A 19,947-nucleotide genomic window follows, 5' to 3' on the forward strand; every position below is an offset into this window, starting at 1 on the left:
ATCTTGGCAGCTGCACGCTTGACTTTTCTCAGTTCATGGGCAGTTATTTTGCGCCTTGGTTTTTCCACACGCTTCTTGCGACCCTGTTGACTATTTTGAATGAAACGCTTGATTGTTCGATGATCACGCTTCAGAAGCTTTGCAATTTTAAGAGTGCTGCATCCCTCTGCAAGATATCTCACTATTTTTGACTTTTCTGAGCCTGTCAAGTCCTTCTTTTGACCCATTTTGCCAAAGGAAAGGAAGTTGCCTAATAATTATGCACACCTAATATAGGGTGTTGATGTCATTAGACCACACCCCTTCTCATTACAGAGATGCACATCACCTAATATGCTTAATTGGTAGTAGGCTTTCGAGCCTATACAGCTTGGAGTAAGACAACATGCATAAAGAGGATGATGTGGTCAAAATACTCATTTGCCTAATAATTCTGCACTCCCTGTAATGGCCAGGCTTCTGGAGGATGAGGCATAATGGGGGGCCTGAGAGGCATAATGGGGGCTGAGAGGCGCATAATGGGGGCTGAGTGTTATAATGGGGGCTGGCTGAGAGTCATAATTGGGGCTGGCTTAGAGTCATATTGGGGGGCCTGAGAGGCATAATGGGGGTCCTGAGAGGCATAATGGGGGGTCTGAAAGGCATAATGGGGGGTCTGAGTGGCATAATGGGGGCTAAGAGCAGCATAATGGGGGCTGAGAGGCATAATGTGGGCTGAGAGGCATAATGGGGGCTGATGAGAGGCATAAGGGCTGATAATGGGGCTGAGAGGCAAAAGGGCTAATAATGGGGGCTGATGAGAGGCATAAGGGCTGATAATGGGGGCTGAGAGCCATAAGGGCTGATTATGGGAGCTAATCAGAGTCATGGGGGATGATATGGGGGTGATTAGAGGCATGAGGCTTTCATCTGAGGTCTGATTGGGGGTCATTTACATTGAGGTCTGAGCTGAGGTCTGATTGGGGGTCTGATTTGAGGTCTTATTGGAGACTTATTAACATTGGGGGTCTGAATGGTGGTCTGACCTGAGGTGTAATGAAAAATATTTTTTTCTTATTGTCCCCCTCTAAAACCTTAGTTAGTCTTATAGGTCTCCTTCCTGAACTGGAGAGCGATGCCCACTTCCAGCCCTGAGCCCAGCTGCCCTCTGCCCAGAGCACTAATTCTGAGCGTGCTGGAGTCTTCAGAACTGTAAGTAATTACAGTAATTCACTGTAAGCTATATTATATATATTACTTGTTTTATGTGAGTAAGGGTGCCGGGTGGTTGGAGAAGGGGGTGGGGGGATGGAGAAGGGAAGGGGGGTTGGATGTAGGGGTACAGTACTATCTGCACATTGTAAAAAAAAAAAGTTATTGCAAAATACTATATATTTGTGTCAGAAGTTGTGTTTTTTTTTTTTTTTTTTAGAATAATGATACTGCCATTGTAGAGACTTTTATTACTTCTCCAGAGGCAGATAACAGCAGCAGTCAGGAAAGATATCTATAGTTGTTTGCCAAGTCTGAGGTGTCCCTCAAAAGTCTGAAGGTTGTCAGTGCTTATGTATTCTCCATCCCATGCAGTAATGCTCACACAGAGCGTGTGTTTTCTATGATGTCTTCAGCGTGGAGAAATGAGAGAAACCGTCTGGAGGTGGACAGCGTAAAGGCATAGCTTCAGATCTGTGTGAACCTTGTAGAAGAATGTAAAGAAATGTATAAGAAATTCCTGGCCAATGGCAAACTCTTGGAGGCAGCGAGGAAAGCAGTGAAATATCGAAAGTAGAAGCTAGGTTTGGTGAGTACAACATTTTTTACTGATTTCTTGTTTTATTTAGCTGATACTGTAATATAGATCAATGTTTACATTCTGTTCATAATAGTATCTGTAAAATGTAGTATCTTGCATGGTGTAGTATTGAGATACTGTGTGCCATTGTCCCCGGTGCGATGTCCTCCTTTCCGGGATGTGGTGTCCTCCTTTTTGGGGTTCTGTAAGTGGCCATCCTATGCATTCCCTATATTTATAAGGCTACTTTCACACTAGCATTTTGGCTTTCCGTTTGTGAGATCGATTCAGGACTCACAAAAGCGGTCCAAAACAGATCAGTTTTGCCCTAATGCATTCTGAATGGAAAAGAATCCGCTCAGAATGCATCAGTTTCCAATCAGTCTCCATTCCGCTCTGGAGGCGGACACCAAAACGCTGCCTGCATCGTTTTGCTGTCCGCCTGATGAAGCAGAGCCAAATGGGGACGGATCCATTTTCTCTGACACAACCTGGCACAATAGAAAACTGATCCATCCCCCATTGACTTTCAATGGTGTTCAAGACGGATCCGTCATGGCTATAGAAGACCTAATACAACCGGGTCCGTTCATATTCTCAGTGCAATATTAAGTTTACAACCCCCTATAATGCATGCTGTACAAGAGGCATTAGTGTACATTTTGATCAAAAGGCATAAGCCCACTCTCCTCGTCAAGGTTGCCTCTTAGAGTGGGACCTACTCTAACAAATAGGCACAGCACAGTGTGGTGACAACGCGGCACTGCCCTAGTAGGCGGCAGGACCCAGAAGTCAAACAGCAAAACTGCTATCTGACAATGACAGCCACGGCACTGGGTCCCACCGACCCACCAGCACAGCGCCACAAAAACAAAGGCCACCACGCATACTGCACCATCTGAACAGTTGTCTAACACAACATATCCTTTGCAATCAGAGACTGCAGGTCAATTACCACTTATATGCAGACTCCTGCTAAATTAAAACCACCTGTGCCGAGTGGGAGGAGTGCTGATACCAGTAAGAAAGAAGAAAAGTTAAACCTGCATATATCAAGGGGAGAAAAACAGAACTGCACATCCACAATGCTATGCTTATATCTAAATAAACTCGCTTCTCAGTGCAATATTAAGTGCACAACCAACCCCCTATACTGCATGCTGTACAAGAGGCATTAGTGTACATTTCTGTACATTTCAGGTACGTATTAAAGTGATCCTCCTCTCACTTTAGCAATGCTTAGCAAATGTATGTACCTGGTATCCTCCTTTTCAAGTTTTTTTTGTAGTGGATCTGTTGAGTCCTAGACCCTTCAACTATGATGGCCACCAGTTTCTCAGACTGCCTTCTGCACAACGGGAGGAATTTGTCATGAGAGTAATATTTGAAGTCAGTTTTGAAGTAGTCCGTTTTGGTGTACTTTGCGCCAAACGTTGCATGGTGTTTGTTACATTTTCAGCATCTTTATGCCTAACACTTTTGTCTACAAACGTTTCTCCAGTTTTACTGCCCTATCCTTATACCGGAGGGAGTTGGCAACTTTTTAAAAAGTTTAGGTGATAAATCTGAAGTGAATGTCATTAACATAGCTAACCATGGCCACTTTATCACTCACTTTGATAAAAAATTGATATAAAAATTGTTGACCAAGTGACCCACAAAGTTACAAATCCCCTATTTTGAGACTTATTGAAGCAAGAAGTTTGCAATGCAGGGTGTGATAAATTCCCTCCAATATGCTTTGGTAGTTTGAGACACTCCCCCTTGTTCTAAGGACCAGCACTGAGGACATCAGCATTGTGTCTATTCTATGTCTTTCTCTGCAAGTTCTTAATGGCATTGGCTGTTATTACAGGGGTGCAAGTTTTGACAGAAGTGATAAGGAGCTGCACAGGACTTGCTATAATAACACCACTCATAATACTTTACTGCATTCAAGAAAGCAGTTTCAAGATCATTCAGAAAAAAATAAAAAATGTTAGTGACTAGTGGTGAGACCAAGGCTTTACCTTGTACTGACTGGTAAGTCCCTAGTAGACAGTGGCGTACACACAATCCATGGGGCCCCTGTGCGAAACTGATCTATGGGGCCCCCTCCCCGTCGCCCCCCCCCAACCTGCCTCCAAGCCACCCCCCCCACTACCTCCCCTACTAGTGTTGTAACTATAGTGTAATGGGCCACAGTGCAAACATTTTTACAAAGAACCGGCAGATTTTCTTACTAAGGGCTCTTTCCGTGCGGGTAATCCGCTGCGTGAATAAGTGCCAAGCCCCATTCTGGACAGTAGAGACACGGACCAGTAACATGATTGACTGTGATCTTTTTACTACAAAATCACGGTGACAACTTTATGTCTCTGTGATTTTGTAGTAAAAAGATCACAGAGAGGCACAGAGCATTACCAATCATGTTAATGCTCCGTGTCTCTGCTGTCCGGAACGGGGCTTGGCTATCATTCACGCAGTGGATTACCCGCACGGGATCCGCTCCTGTTAAAGAGCCCTAAGCCCAATGCATGGCTACACTCACCCAGTCCTATTAAAATCTGGTCCTACCTCATCCAGGGTGTCACTGGCGTCGGCGTGATGTCCGCTGGATCCAGAACAAGGTCCCTGTGGTGAGAAAAAAAGAATAATCACATAAGAAAGGGATGGTGACTGCCCCTGTGAAATCACCAGCAGGGGCGCGGTGCTTGCCTATAAGACTGAGCCATGCCAATGTATAGCAGGGTAATCTAGGACATTTCCCCTAAGTGCAACCACACAGTACTAATGCCCACCTTGTGGCCCCTCAAAGTAGTTATGCCCACCTTTGTTCCTGTCACAGTTTTTATGCCCAGATATGTGCCCCCTCATAGTAGTTATGCCAAATATGTGTCCCCTTACAGTAGTTATGCCCAGATATGTGCCCCCTCAAAGTGATTATGCCATATTTTGTGTCCCCTCACAGTAGTAATGCCAGATTATGTGCCCCCTCACAGTAGTAATGCCAGACTATGTGCCCCTCACCTAGTAATGCCAGATTATGTGCCCCTCACCTAGTAATGCCAGATTATGTGCCCCTCACAGTAGTAATGCCAGATTATGTGCCCCTCACAGTAGTTATGGCAGATTATGCGCCCCTTCACAGTATTTATGCCCAGTTATGTGCCCCCTCAAAGTAGATATGCCCAGATATGTGCCCCCTCAGAGTGGTTATGCCAGATTATGTGTCCCCTCACAGTAGTAATTCCAGATTATGTGCCCCTTCACAGTATTTATGCCCGGTTATGTGCCCCCTCAAAGTAAATATGCCCAGATATGTGCCCCCTCAGAGTGGTTATGCCAGATTATGTGTCCCCTCACAGTAGTAATGCCAGATTATGGGCCCCTTCACAGTATTTATGCCCGGTTATGTGCCCCCTCAAAGTAAATATGCCCAGATATGTGTTCCCTCAGAGTGGTTATGCCAGATTATGTGCCCCTCACATTAGATATGCCCACATATGTGCCCCTCACATTGGTTATGCCAGATTACATGCCCCGTCACAGTAGTTATGCTTTCATATGTGCCCCCTCATAGTTATGCCTTTATATGTGCCCCCCTCACAGTAGTTATACCACATAAGGTGCCCTCTCAAATTAGTTATGGCAGATTAGGTGCCCCCCTCAAATTAGTTATGGCAGATTAGGTGCCCCTCAGTAGAGATGCCAACTTTTGTGCCCCCTCACTCTAGTTGTGCCCATCAAAACCTGCCCCCCTGCCCCCAGTCTGCAGCGTTAGAAAAAAAAAATACACATACTTACCTTCTTCCCTGATGAGAGGAGGCAGATTGCCAGGCTTTCAGGTCTCCTCCCACAGCCAGCAGCGCGATCTGGGGCCAGCAGGGGGAGCTCCTGAGCTCTGAAGATCAGTGAAGCAGGGAGCAGAGAGGTTTCCCTGCTTCACTATGGAAACGGAACTACCTGGCCAGGTGTGTGTGAGTGAGTGCGCTCCCCCCCCCTCTTCCTTGACCCTCTGCCCCCCCCACCCCCATATTATACATGTAATGGAGGCATGGAGCGCTCTGATGGGGCCCAAAATTGCCACTGTACTTCATGCCGGGCCCCATCAGAGCGCTCCATTACATGTGAGTACAGCGGGGGCCCTGCCAGCGGCCTGGGGGGGGTCCACAGGTGGCCGGGCCCCCTGGAGTGCCGGGCCCGGTCGCAACTGCGACCCCTGCGACCCTGGTATGTACGCCACTGCTAGTAGAGAAACATTTTAAGAAGCAGTGGGGTAAAAAAAGCTTGACCTGCAATTGTCATTGAACAAATAAATCTTCCATCAAGTACACTTTACAAAAAGTATATGATAGGGTATTCTTACTTTTGTAAATCCTAATACACTTTTTGCAGGCTCAATAAGAGTAAACGTATATGATAAAATGTGAAAAAGTAAAATTTCAATAAATAAAATCTATTACAAAATGTTTTCTATCAACACAGCAGCCATGCAGAGTTTTGAAAAGTCTAGATCACAACGATTTGGTCCATTTGGGATGTAATGGATTTGTGAACTGCAGGACATAATATCTAAAGTCAATAGCACACTAGAGTTCAATAATGTGTTGCATATTTCTGTAAGATTTCCCATTCTGTCACTGACCAACTGAATCAATGCTGTCTTACGAGGGGAGACGGCAGATTTTTCTGTCTGATTTATGTTGAGAACTGAATGGTGTGAAGAAACTATGAAAACAAATACTTTTCCAGACTTGTCTAAACTTGTCTAAGATATGCGCTTCCAATCTATATATTGTTTTCCTGTTCTTCTGCAGGGTGAATTATCAGACATGTATTTTTCCCTAGTTGTTATAGAGTGAGTATACATTAAAGCAAACAGTTGATTGCACAATTGTGCAATTAACTCTGCGATACTAGGGTACTTTCACACTAGCGTTTTTCTTTTCCGGCGCTGAGTTCCGTCCTAGGGGCTCAATACTGCAAAAGAACTGATCAGTTTTATCCTAATGCATTCTGAATGTAGAGCAATCCATTCAGGATGCATCAGGATGTCTTCAGTTCAGTCTTTTTTACTGATCAGGCTTTTCAGAAAACTGTAGCATGTTGTATTTTTACCTCCGGCCAAAAATCTGATCCGGTGCCGTGTGTTCCGTCAAACCGGATACGGCTTTTGCATGTTAAACCCGAAAAATGTCCATAAATGGAGAATCCGTTTTTTCCAATGCATTTTTTTTATTGTGATCAGAATCCTGATCAGGATTCAAATGTAATCCGTTTTCACACGTTTTTCCTGATCCGGCGGGCAGTTATGGCGATGGAATTGCCCACCGGATTCAAACAACGCTAGTGTGAAAGTACTCTAAGGGTACTTTCACACTAGCATTTTTCTTTTCCGGCATAGGCCTCTTTCACACTTGCGTTGTTGGGATCCGGCATGCACTTCCGTTGCCGGAGGTGCCTGCCGGATCCGTAACAACGCAAGTGTACTGAAAGCATTTGAAGACGGAACCGTCTTCCAAATGCTTTCAGTGTTACTATGGCACCCAGGACGCTATTAAAGTCCTGGTTGCCATAGTAGGAGCGGGGAGCGGGGGAGCGGTATACTTACAGTCCGTGCGGCTCCCCGGGCGCTCCAAAATGACGTCAGAGCGCCCCATGCGCATGGATGACGTGATCCATGTGATCACGTGATCCATGCGCTTGGGGCGCCCTGACGTCACTCTGGAGCGCCCGGGGAGCCGCACGGACGGTAAGTATGCTGCTCCCCGCTACACTTACCATGGCTGTCAGGACTTTAGCGTCCCGGTAGCCATGGTAACTATTCAGAAAAAGCTAAATGTCGGATGCGGCAATGCGCCGAAACGACGTTTAGCTTAAGGCCGGATCCGGATCAATGCCTTTCAATGGGCATTGATCCCGGATCCGGCCTTGCGGCAAGTCTTCAGGATTTTTGGCCGGAGCAAAAAGCGCAGCATGCTGCGGTATTTTCTCCGGCCAAAAAACGTTCCGTACCGGAACTGAAGACATCCTGATGCATCCTGAACGGATTACTCTCCATTCAGAATGCATTAGGATAATCCTGATCAGTATTCTTCCGGCATAGAGTCCCGACGACGGAACTCTATGCCGGAAGACAATAACGCAAGTGTGAAAGAGCCCATAGAGTTCCATCCTAGGGGCTCTATACCGGAAAAGAACTGATCAGTTTTATCCCCATGCATTCTGAATGGAGAACATTTCGTTCAGGATGCATCAGGATGTCTTCAGTTCAGTCTTTTTGACTGATCAGGATGGAGATAAAACTGCAGTATACTACGGTTTTATCTCCGGCCCAAAAAACTGAACACTTGCCTGAATGCCGGATCTGGCATTTTTTCCTATAGTGCTGGAACCGCCTCAACCTGTGGCCCTCCAGCTGTTGCAAAACTACAACTCCCATTATTCCCTGACAGCCTACAGCTATCATCCTACAGAAGGGCATCGTGGGAGTTGTAATTTTACAACAGCTGGAGGGCCGCAGGTTGAGCATTCCTGTCTTACTCCAACTTACACAACTCATATTACCTCATAGACCAGGCACTCTCAACCTGCAACCCTCCAGCTGTTGCAAAACTACAACTCCCATTATTCCCTGACAGCCTACAGCTATCATCCTACAGAAGGGCATTGTGGGAGTTATAGTTTTACAACAGCTGGAGAGCCGCAGGTTGAGCATCCCTGGCATAGACAATTTCTTTATCCTAAAACACCAACTTAATCTCTGCTGAACTTCTGATATCGGCAATATCTTATTGTCTGATCATGCCCCAGTTTTTGTTCACTATAGTTTGCAGGGCCTACCAAAAGCCACGCACAATTGGCGTTTAAACACTACCCTGCTTGATAATATGACCTATGTCAAACAGGGAAACATCTCGAAGATAATTTTCATTTAAATGACACATCTGATATATCTAAAGGTACACTCTGGGAAACTGACAAATCAGTAATAAAAGGGCACCTTATAGCACTAGGCTCACACGCTAATAAACTTAGGCAGCAAAAGGTTCTGGACCTACAACACTGCATACGGGACCTAGAGAGTTCATCTTGCTTCCCCGGAAGGTCTGGACTTATTGAATAAAGCACAAACAGATCTCAAGAACCTATTAAATGCCTCAACTGCTAAGCTATTTCTATCAACACATCTTAAATACTATGCACATGGGGATAAAGCCTATAAGCTCTTACTATCCCAAATAAAGAAAAGGAAAGCAAAATCTTTCATCCCTCTTTTGAAATCGCCTGACGCCAAGCCCATACGCACCATTGAACTTATAGCATAACAATTTTGCTCATATTATAGTGAGCTGTACAATTTGAGAGCCTCTGCTGCCCACACAGATCAGGAGAGCGGAAGCGCACAACTAGATGATTGGCTAGCCACACTGGACCTCCCAACCATAAATGGAAATGCAAAAACAGCACTGACAAGACCATTCACATATGCTGAGCTGGAAAAAGCCTTCCTAGACTCTCCACCAAATAAAACCCCAGGCCCCGATGGACTGCCCATCCAATATTACAAAACCTTTAAGTCCCTCCTCCTCCCTCATCTATTGAACATCTACAACAGCACACTGACAGGTAATCCACTCCACCCCCCCTATTATACCCAAAGAGAATAAAGAACCTACACAATTTATAGGCCTATATCCCTACTGAATAATGACCTGAAGCTTTTTGCCAAAATGTTAGCGAACAGATTAAAACCCCTCTTACCAAAACGTATCTCCCCTAAATAAGTAGGGTTTACTCATGGCAGAGAGGGTAAAATGAGCACAATGTGCTTATTACACATCATTCAACATGCCAAATTATTCTTAATACCATTAGTCTTTCTCAGCACAGATGCTGAGAAGACATTTGATAGGGTGAGTTGGCTATTTATGACCAGAACTCTCCTGAAATTTGGCATTTCCTCACATTTCATCTCTGCTATCATGTCTATGTACAACTCCCTGTGCACAAATATGGATCAATAATATTCTATCTCCACGGTTTAAGATTGGAAATGACACACGACAGGTTTGCCTTCTATCCTGACTGGCCCACAAACACTTAACACAACACACAAAAAATGGGGGATTGGGACTCACAGACTTTAAGGCCTATTACAACGCCATGTAGGGCATTTGATGTCTTGACTGGCTCTGGATGTCAGAACACAGACTAGATGTACAGGCAGAAGAAGCAATGTGCAACCTCCCATTGAGGGTTCTGATCAAACCTTGTTGCGGATGCAAGAAGGGGTGACATGGTGTCATGAACCCTAATCTTGCATGCGCAATATAGGAAAAAGTTATTTTACTTACCTGGGTAACAGATGCTTGTTGGTGCAGTCTGTAGTGTCCTCATGCAGGTGAAGAAGATTTTGATTGGAGATCACTCTAACAGTCCTGCTCGAGGTACCTATAAAAGAAGAGTAGCAGTTAATGCTTGCGCAGTTGCGGCTGAAGAAATCAAGAAACTCCCTATCCCCCCCCACCCCTTTTAAAAAATAAATAAAAAAAGTGTCATGGTGTTTGTATGGGGATAATAGTCGTTTGTGGAAGCGGACTATTTGTTTTTCATAAATTATATGATAGTGATGGTTTAATATAATTGGTTGGAAAGTTACAATGATAGAGTTTGATTAATTTAACCAGATAACATAAAACACCGTGGCCTTTATATTTCCAATATATATTAGTATTAATAAAAGTATTATTATTTATTATTTAAAGTTGTCTGATTTATTATTGGGATCTAATTTGATTTAATTGGGTTTTTATGACACCATGCTACTTGCTACTAAACGTACTAAACAGAACTGTCGTCTGACACTAAATAAGCTGACAAAACACACTTTGACACTCTGGCACAAAGGAGGTCTCAGACAAACACTAATGAGTAATAAGTTAACACTATGACCAAGAAAAACAAACCAATAGCCCCGAAAGGAATGAGGAAAACACTCATAAAATATATGTAGTTTTATTATTACATGAAATATACACACAATGACATAAGACACAAGGTCATGGGAGGACGGGACGCCCTGTGTGTCAGGGCAATAATCCCCGCCCTCACATGCACCGTACTGACAGGGGAACAAACCAGAGAATCCAAGGATACTAAAGCACACACTGGTGGGTCTAAAGTGAGTACCCAAAATAACATATGGCTAAATGCAGATCCAGAGTGTACATAATATTAGCTGCCACCAGTACTGTGTCAAACTAGCCCATGAAAATTGTGAGGACCAGCCTGCAGTGGTTAAAAAGCAAGGCTAGGTCACGAATATAAAGTATAAACAGAGCGAGGACACGGCAGCGGTAGCATAGTAAGAAAATAACTAATACATAAAGACCTAGCAGTAAACAAAGGAATGCATCAGTTACCCATAACGTGTGGAAGCACCGGATGAGTGTTTTCCTCATTTCTTTTGCTGCTATTGGTTTGTTTTTCTTGGTTATAGTGTTAACTTATTACTCATTAGTGTTTGTCTGAGACCTCCTTTGTGCCAGAGTGTCAAAGTGTGTTTTGTCAGCTTATTCCGAAACCCTTCTAAACCCACCTCTTTCAATCTCCTTTTAGAAAATGGCCCTTCAGAAGGTAGATCCCAAAAAATAGATATCTTCCCTATACTCGCAAATGATACCTCAACAATCCCATGCAGATCTCTGGTTTCTCATAAAATGGGAAAGAGACCTTCAAGGGAAGTTAACAGATACAGAAACAAAGTTCCTAATGTCTGCCACCCACAAACTATTTAGATGCGTTAAACTCCAGGAAAACTATTATAAGATCCTCACGAGATGGCACTATACGCCAGTCACGCTGACCAAAATCTTCCCAAACTCAAACCCCAACTGCTGGCGGTGTGGGAAGGAAAGAGGCACATACTTATATATATGGTGGGAGTGTTCTTAAGTCACAGGTTTCTGGGCAGAGGTCAGTACAATACTGTCTCAAATTGTTGGGATAAAGGTACCAGTGTGAGATTGTGGATAAACTCTGCCTGTATAATGTCACAAGCAGACAGCTGAGAAGTTCTGACAGGAGCCGTTCAGATCCTCCCCCTTGAGTTTCTTTGTTTTGGTTTCTGTTCCTCACCTCGTTAGGCTATCTCAGCTGTCATGCAGTCAGACTCATTACCTCCCTTTATATTCTCCCCCATAAGGTAGTTGGGTGTGGCTGATACAACTTCCTGGAATGAGTGTGCATGCTGTCTTCAGCTCCCAACTACCTGTTCTCAGTTCGTCTGCAGATAAGTGTTTTTTTAGTATTTATGATTTTCTGTTGTCTGGATCCAGGTGACCCTGACTCCCTCCGTGTCTGTGTAGGGAGCCGGTGGTCGTGTCCCCTCACTATTGTAGGGCCTTCAGGTTCAGATAGCCGAGGTACGTGGATATGCGCCCATTCACCTTTAGAGTGGTCGCATAGGCTGAGCAATAAGGGAGAGCGGCAGGTCGATTGCAGGGGTCTCCCTTTTTGTTCCTTAGTTGTGGATCCAGTGAGTCATCGTATGTTATTTGTATCATCTTGTTTCCTGTACACCATCCGTGACATTATCAGCCACCAAAACCGTCTAGCATGGATCCGGTTTCACTTTTGGCTGAACGCTTTCAGGGTCTTGCTTTGGAGGTAGCTGATCTCCGTAAGACTTTTTCTCAGTTTCAAGTGACCGGTTCAGCTTGCGTTCATGGAGTTTGTGCTGAGCCTAAGATTTCGCCCCCGGATACGTTTTCCGGGGGTAGTGAGAATTTTGTACGTTTTAGAGAGGCCTGCAAACTCCATTTTCGCCTTCTTCCCCATTCTTCCGGTGATGAAGAACGAAGGGTGGGCATCATTATATCGCTGCTCAGGGGTAATGCTCAGTCCTGGGCCTTTTCGCTGCCGGAGAGGGCACAACCCCTCCGTTCAGTGGATGAATTCTTTTTAGCCCTGGGTCAGATATATGATGATCCGGATCGTATTGCTCTGGCTGAGTCTAGACTACGTCTGTTATGCCAGGGTAAACAATCCGCAGAGATATACTGCTCAGAATTTCGGAGATGGGCAGCAGATACGGGTTGGAATGATGCTGCACTCCGAAGTCAATTTTGTTATGGTCTTTCTGAGGGATTGAAAGATGCATTTGCCTTTCATGAAAGACCTACCTCCTTGAATTCTGCTATGTCTCAGGCTGTTCGTATTGACAGGCGTCTTAGAGAAAGAGGAGAGATTTCTCCTTCTTATCATGCTCAGTCCCGGGACAGTGCAGCGGTGTCATTCTGTGCACAGGGGTCTCAGTCGCTGTCAGCCCCTTCTGAGCAGGAGCCCATGCAGCTGGGGTTGATTGCCTCTGACAATAGAGGATTCAGCCCGCAGGGGAGGGTTTGCTTTTGTTGTGGAGGTATAAATCATCTGGCAAATGTTTGTCCCTCTAGGAGATTCAGGCAGTTTTCTGGGAGTAATAAAGAGACAAAAAGGAAGAAATCTTTTAAGAATATTCCGTCTGTTACTATTGGCAGGGTTGAGGCGGAAATTGAAGAATTGTCTTTTGCTTGTAGTTCCCGTTTTGTCCTGCCTGCTAGGGTGGCGCTAGAGAGCAAGAGCATTTTTTGTGAGATTTTTGTGGATAGTGGAGCAGCTGTCAACCTCATTGATAACCAATTTGCAATAACTCATGGTTTCCAGGTTTGCACTTTGCGAAAAAATATTCCTGTTTTTTCTATTGATTCAGCTCCACTTTCTCAGAAATCATTAAAGGGCATAGTTCACAATATCCGTTTAATTGTGAATGATACTCATGTTGAGGATGTGTCATGTTTCGTCCTTAGCGGTTTGCCTACTCCTCTAGTGTTGGGGCTACCCTGGCTCTCTAAACATAACCCCACCATTGATTGGCCAGCGAGGCAAATAAATGGTTGGAGTGACTTTTGCAGAGAGAATTGCCTCATAACATCTATTTCTGAGGTTTCTACTAAAACTGTACCACCTTTCCTCTCTGAATTTTTGGATGTTTTCTCTGAGAGTGGAGTTCAGGATTTGCCTCCGCACAGGGAGTATGATTGCCCTATTGATCTCATCCCAGGTGCCAAGCTGCCTAAATCTCGTTTATACAATCTTTCCCAACCTGAGAGGGTCGCGATGCGTGCTTATATCTCTGAGAGTCTGAGAAAAGGACACATACGACCCTCAAAGTCACCTGTTGCCGCTGGTTTTTTCTTTGTTAAGAAAAAAGATGGTTCTTTAAGACCTTGTCTGGATTTCAGGGAGCTGAACAGTATCACTATTCGTGATCCGTATCCGCTTCCTTTAATCCCAGATTTGTTTAACCAGGTTGTTGGGGCAAAAGTCTTTTCCAAATTAGACCTAAGAGGGGCATACAACCTGGTTAGGGTCAGAGAAGGAGACGAATGGAAGACGGCTTTCAATACCCCTGAGGGCCATTTTGAGAATTTAGTTATGCCTTTTGGTTTGATGAATGCCCCAGCCGTTTTTCAGCATTTCGTCAACAGCATTTTTTATCATTTAATGGGAAAATTTGTATTAGTGTATTTGGATGACATTTTGATTTTTTCTCCTGATTTCAAATCTCATAAGGAACACTTATGTCAGGTCTTACTCATCCTGCGGGAGAATAAATTATACGCGAAACTGGAAAAATGTGTGTTTGCGGTTCCAGAGATCCAATTTCTGGGGTTTCTTGTCTCCGCTTCTGGTTTTCGCATGGACCCCGAGAAGGTCCGCGCTGTGCTTGAGTGGGAGCTTCCTGAGAATCAGAAGGCGCTGATGCGTTTTTTGGGCTTTGCTAATTATTACAGGAAATTTATTTTGAATTATTCCTCTGTTGTTAAACCACTCACGGATATGACCAGAAAGGGGGTAGATTTTTCTTCCTGGTCGGTAGAGGCGCGTAAGGCCTTTTCTGATATCAAGGAGAGTTTTGCTTCCGCTCCCATCCTAGTACAACCTGATGTTTCCTTACCCTTCATAGTTGAGGTTGATGCTTCTGAGGTAGGGGTGGGGGCGGTCTTGTCTCAGGGTTCCTCTCCTGCCAAATGGCAACCGTGTGCCTTTTTCTCAAAGAAACTCTCCTCCGCAGAGAGAAATTATGATGTGGGAGATAGGGAATTGTTGGCCATCAAGTTGGCTTTTGAGGAATGGCGCCATTGGCTAGAGGGAGCCAGACACCCTATTACCGTGTTTACTGACCATAAAAATCTGGCCTACTTGGAGTCAGCCAAGCGTCTGAACCCGAGACAGGCCAGATGGTCTTTGTTCTTTTCAAGGTTTAATTTTGTTGTTACGTTCCGCCCTGGGGTTAAGAATGTGAAGGCAGATGCCCTGTCACGTTGTTTCCCGGGAGGTGGGAATTTTGAAGACCCGGGTCCCATTTTAGCTGAAGGTGTGGTGGTCTCTGCTCTTTTTCCTGAATTGGAGGCAGAAGTGCAGGCAACCCAGTCAGAAGTTCCTGATCTTTGTCCTCCTGGGAGGTTGTTTGTGCCTCTCGCTTTGAGACACAAGATTTTTAAAGAACACCTTGATACGGTCCTTGCTGGGCACCCGGGGACAAGAGCCACACTGGATCTCATTGCTCGGAGATTCTGGTGGCCTGCGCTTCGTAAGTCGGTTGAGGGTTTTGTGGCAGCTTGCGAGACTTGCGCTCGTGCCAAGGTCCCTCACTCACGGCCATCAGGTCCTCTCCTTCCTTTGCCCATTCCTTCCCGTCCTTGGACACATCTGTCCATGGACTTCATAACGGACTTGCCTCGTTCCTCGGGGAAGTCTGTGATTCTGGTGGTGGTGGACCGTTTTAGCAAAATGGTGCACTTTATCCCTTTTCCCGGTTTGCCCAATGCTAAGACGCTGGCGCAGGCATTTGTTGACCACATTGTCAAATTGCATGGGATTCCTTCTGACATAGTCTCTGATAGGGGCACGCAGTTTGTTTCCAGATTCTGGAAGGCTTTCTGTTCTCGCTTGGGGGTTCGCTTGTCATTCTCTTCTGCTTTCCATCCGCAGTCGAATGGCCAGACAGAGCGTGTCAATCAGAATCTGGAGACATATCTGCGCTGTTTTGTGGCGGAGAATCAGGAGGATTGGTGTTCGTTTTTGTCCCTTGCTGAGTTTGCTTTAAATAACCGTCGTCAGGAGTCCTCTGATAAGTCACCATTTTTTGGTGCATATGGGTTTCATCCGCAGTTTGGGACTTTCTCTGGAGAGGGCTCTTCTGGTTTGCCTGATGAGGACAGATTCTCCTCGTCTTTGTCATCTATTTGGCAAAATATTCAGGATAATCTAAAGAATATGAGTGAGAGATATAAGCGTGTGGCGGATAAGAGACGTATGCCTGGTCCGGACCTGAATGTTGGTGATTTGGTGTGGCTGTCTACCAAGAATATCAAATTGAAGGTTCCCTCCTGGAAGTTGGGTCCTAGGTTTATTGGGCCTTACAAGATCCTGTCTGTCATCAATCCTGTTGCCTACCGTCTTGATCTTCCTCAGACTTGGAAGATCCATAATGTTTTCCATAAGTCCTTATTGAAACCTTATGTTCAACCTATTGTACCCTCACCTTTGCCTCCTCCTCCGATTATGGTTGATGGGAATCTTGAATTTCAGGTTTCTAGGATTGTGGATTCTCGTCTTGTCCGCGGTTCCCTCCAGTACCTCGTTCATTGGGAGGGTTATGGTCCTGAGGAGAGGATGTGGCTCCCAGTGACGGACATTAAGGCCTCTCGCCTCATCAGGGCTTTCCATAGGTCCCATCCTGAGAAGGTGGGCCCTGAGTGTCCGGAGTCCACTCCTAGAGGGAGGGGTACTGTCACAAGCAGACAGCTGAGAAGTTCTGACAGGAGCCGTTCAGATCCTCCCCCTTGAGTTTCTTTGTTTTGGTTTCTGTTCCTCACCTCGTTAGGCTATCTCAGCTGTCATGCAGTCAGACTCATTACCTCCCTTTATATTCTCCCCCATAAGGTAGTTGGGTGTGGCTGATACAACTTCCTGGAATGAGTGTGCATGCTGTCTTCAGCTCCCAACTACCTGTTCTCAGTTCGTCTGCAGATAAGTGTTGTTTTAGTATTTATGATTTTCTGTTGTCTGGATCCAGGTGACCCTGACTCCCTCCGTGTCTGTGTAGGGAGCCGGTGGTCGTGTCCCCTCACTATTGTAGGGCCTTCAGGTTCAGATAGCCGAGGTACGTGGATATGCGCCCATTCACCTTTAGAGTGGTCGCATAGGCTGAGCAATAAGGGAGAGCGGCAGGTCGATTGCAGGGGTCTCCCTTTTTGTTCCTTAGTTGTGGATCCAGTGAGTCATCGTATGTTATTTGTATCATCTTGTTTCCTGTACACCATCCGTGACATATAATGTCTATATTTAAATTGTATTGGAGCTGTCATTTGGCATTCCGGGCACTAGAGGCCACTGTTTTGCAGCACAGTCAGCACACTCTAGGATCTGCATATGCAAAGCAGATGATGACTCATGCTAGCTGCTTCTGAAAACCAGGAAGTGCTGATCTGACATGGTGGAAGCAATGTTCTTTGAGAGACTGAATCCGATTCCATCCTGGCTTGCGGATGTCCGGGAGTGAATGGACACGCAGAGGAAGAAGATTAGCTGTTGTCCCCTTACTGGATCTGGCTCTTTGAAAGAGAGATTGTTCCAGGAAGACAGTGTACAGTGTGTGGGCAGAAGTCTTATCATCAAGCAAGGCCACACGGTTGCTGAGAGGTTGGTGGCCATCCCGGGTAAGTGGCATCCTCGGGCCCAGAACAGACGCAGGTCAGTGCACCTGGTTACTGATTGTATTCTACTGTGTGGCGCCTGAAGTAAAAGAGACTAGCCTAGGCCTTATAGTAGTTAGATAGTTAGGGTTATATGTTTTGCTAGGCCTTACTGTACTGGACTGCGGCGCAGTATTTGACTTGCAGGCTCTGCTGCGTCCGTCACAGGCTAGGTGTGACCTCTTTAGCGGCATAGCACGACTTGCAGGCTCTGCTGTGTGCACCATCAGGCTAGGCCTGTCCCTCGGACAGGGACGGTGACTGTGGGCCTGGGGTATAACTTAGTCTATGTATACTTTTATTGTTGTGCTTTCACTATTGTTAAAGTAAAGTTTCTGTTCTTGCATATAAAGCTGGTGTCAGTGTTGTTTTTCTTGTCTGTGACTTCGTTGTATCCTGGGGAGCCCACCCCGGTACACGGCTTACAACTTGGTGTAGTCGGCAGGATACAGTGACCGTTATGGATGGGAACGCAGCGGGAGGTCCGCGCCATTGGTGCCGGATCAGGACCCAGCCCAGGGTCCACAGGCGCAAGTCCAGCTTGCCCCCAACAATATGGCTACCCCAGTAGGATACATCCCTGTAGGGGCACTGCTGCGTCATCTGCCAAAGTATGACGGTAGAAACATGACATTGCAGGACTGGACTGAAAGGGTGAGAAGTGCGGTTAAAATGTGTAACCTGACCCCCGAACTGCGGGCCGAGGTTGCGTTGGGAGCCCTAGAGGGTGACGTCAGGCGGACAGTGATGGTAAGGCCTGACTCAGAGAGAGATACCCTAGAGAAGATATTCTTCCTGCTAGAGAGAGCCCAAGGGGGGCGGGCCAAAGTGGTACAGTTACGGAGTCACTTCTTTAACCGACCCCAGCGAGAGGGTGAGACCCTGATGCAATATTCCAATGCTCTACAGGAGACGCTGAATGAGATACAACGACGAGACTCTGAGGCCACGGGCGCCTTCCGGGAGGTGGATCGGCTTCTACAAGATCAGTTCATAGTGGGGCTCTCCAATAAATTCTTACAAGATAAATTACAAGAGATGACCCGAACAATGGCCGATATAACATTCTACAGTGTCTACTTAGCCGCCGTAGAGAGAGAGGAAGAGCCCATACCTGCGGCAGCAAAAGTGGTGAATAACACGCATGTTACAAGGGACCGGCCGGGGTCTGAACAATCAGAGTCCTTAAAGGATGTGGTCCAGGCCCTGCGGGCAGAATTGAAAGAGCTTCGGCTGGAAGTGTCCCAGATGAAGGCAGAACCATCCCGGCGTCCGGAAACGGTCCCCGCACCTCGTGCCACTCCACCCAGAACAACCCCGTTGAGGGAGCCGGTCAGAAGAAGGCCCCTCTGTTGGGCTTGCCAAAAGTACGGCCATATGGCCAGAGAGTGCTCAGAACAGGTAGCGTCTGAGCCGATGTTAAACTTGTGACTGCTGCAGTAGCTGGGCGTCCTGCGGGGGTGCATCAGAGGTTAAGCCCTCTGCGTGAAGAACGTGACTTGTATGCCAGCAGCCCCGTATTAGAAGCCGAGTTGGAACGCCGAAAGTTCTGCTGCCTAGTTGATACAGGGTCAGAGTTTACACTAATGCCTCTAGAGTTCTTCGAGAGGCACTTCGGGCATATGATGGAGCCTGAAGACGGGAGCATCTTTAGGCTGACGGCTGGCGATAATAGAGAGATGGATGTCCAAGGGATAGTCTGGATGCGGGTCCGATTGTTTGGGCAAGACATCGGCAAGAAAGGGGTCGTGCTGGTGGACCATTCATCCCGGAAAGGAATGGATGTGACCCTGGGCATGAATATACTGAGAGACCTAGACCATCAACTCTATGCCAAGGAAGGGCCGAAGTACTGGCAACGGGCCACCGCACACCGGCCTACCCAGAAGGTCTTACAACAAATGGTGAGGAGTTGTAGCCTGTCCGGATAGGCCATTGGAGACGTGAGGGTGCTACGGAGGACTCTTTTGAAGATCCCACCTCGACAGGAGAGAATATTGATGCTGCCAGTGGGGGCTGGACGACGACTGAATGGACTGGAGGTCCTGATCGAGCCCTCTTATCAAGAAGAAGCACAGATTCACCCACTGGTAGCCCGGGCCCTCGCCATTGTGAAGGACGGATTTGTGCCTATCTGCTGCTGTAGTGTTGAGGACTGCGAGTTAACCATCCCTGCAAAAACCCTGCTGGCCAAAGTTTGTGTCCGAAGGAGGTATCGCTCGAAGAAGGGGCTTCACGCTGCAGCCGGATAGATCAGCCTGGACCTATGCTGTGGAGATCCATTCAAGGCAAACCCCGACAGCGGAGTGGAACGGTCAAGTGATCATGGCCCGTATGGGGGTGGACTGCAGAACCCTGACCCCGGGGGAACAAAAGCTGCTGGAAGACACC

This window comes from Bufo bufo, chromosome 1 (assembly GCF_905171765.1).
Source record: "Bufo bufo chromosome 1, aBufBuf1.1, whole genome shotgun sequence".
Taxonomy (NCBI): domain Eukaryota; kingdom Metazoa; phylum Chordata; class Amphibia; order Anura; family Bufonidae; genus Bufo; species Bufo bufo.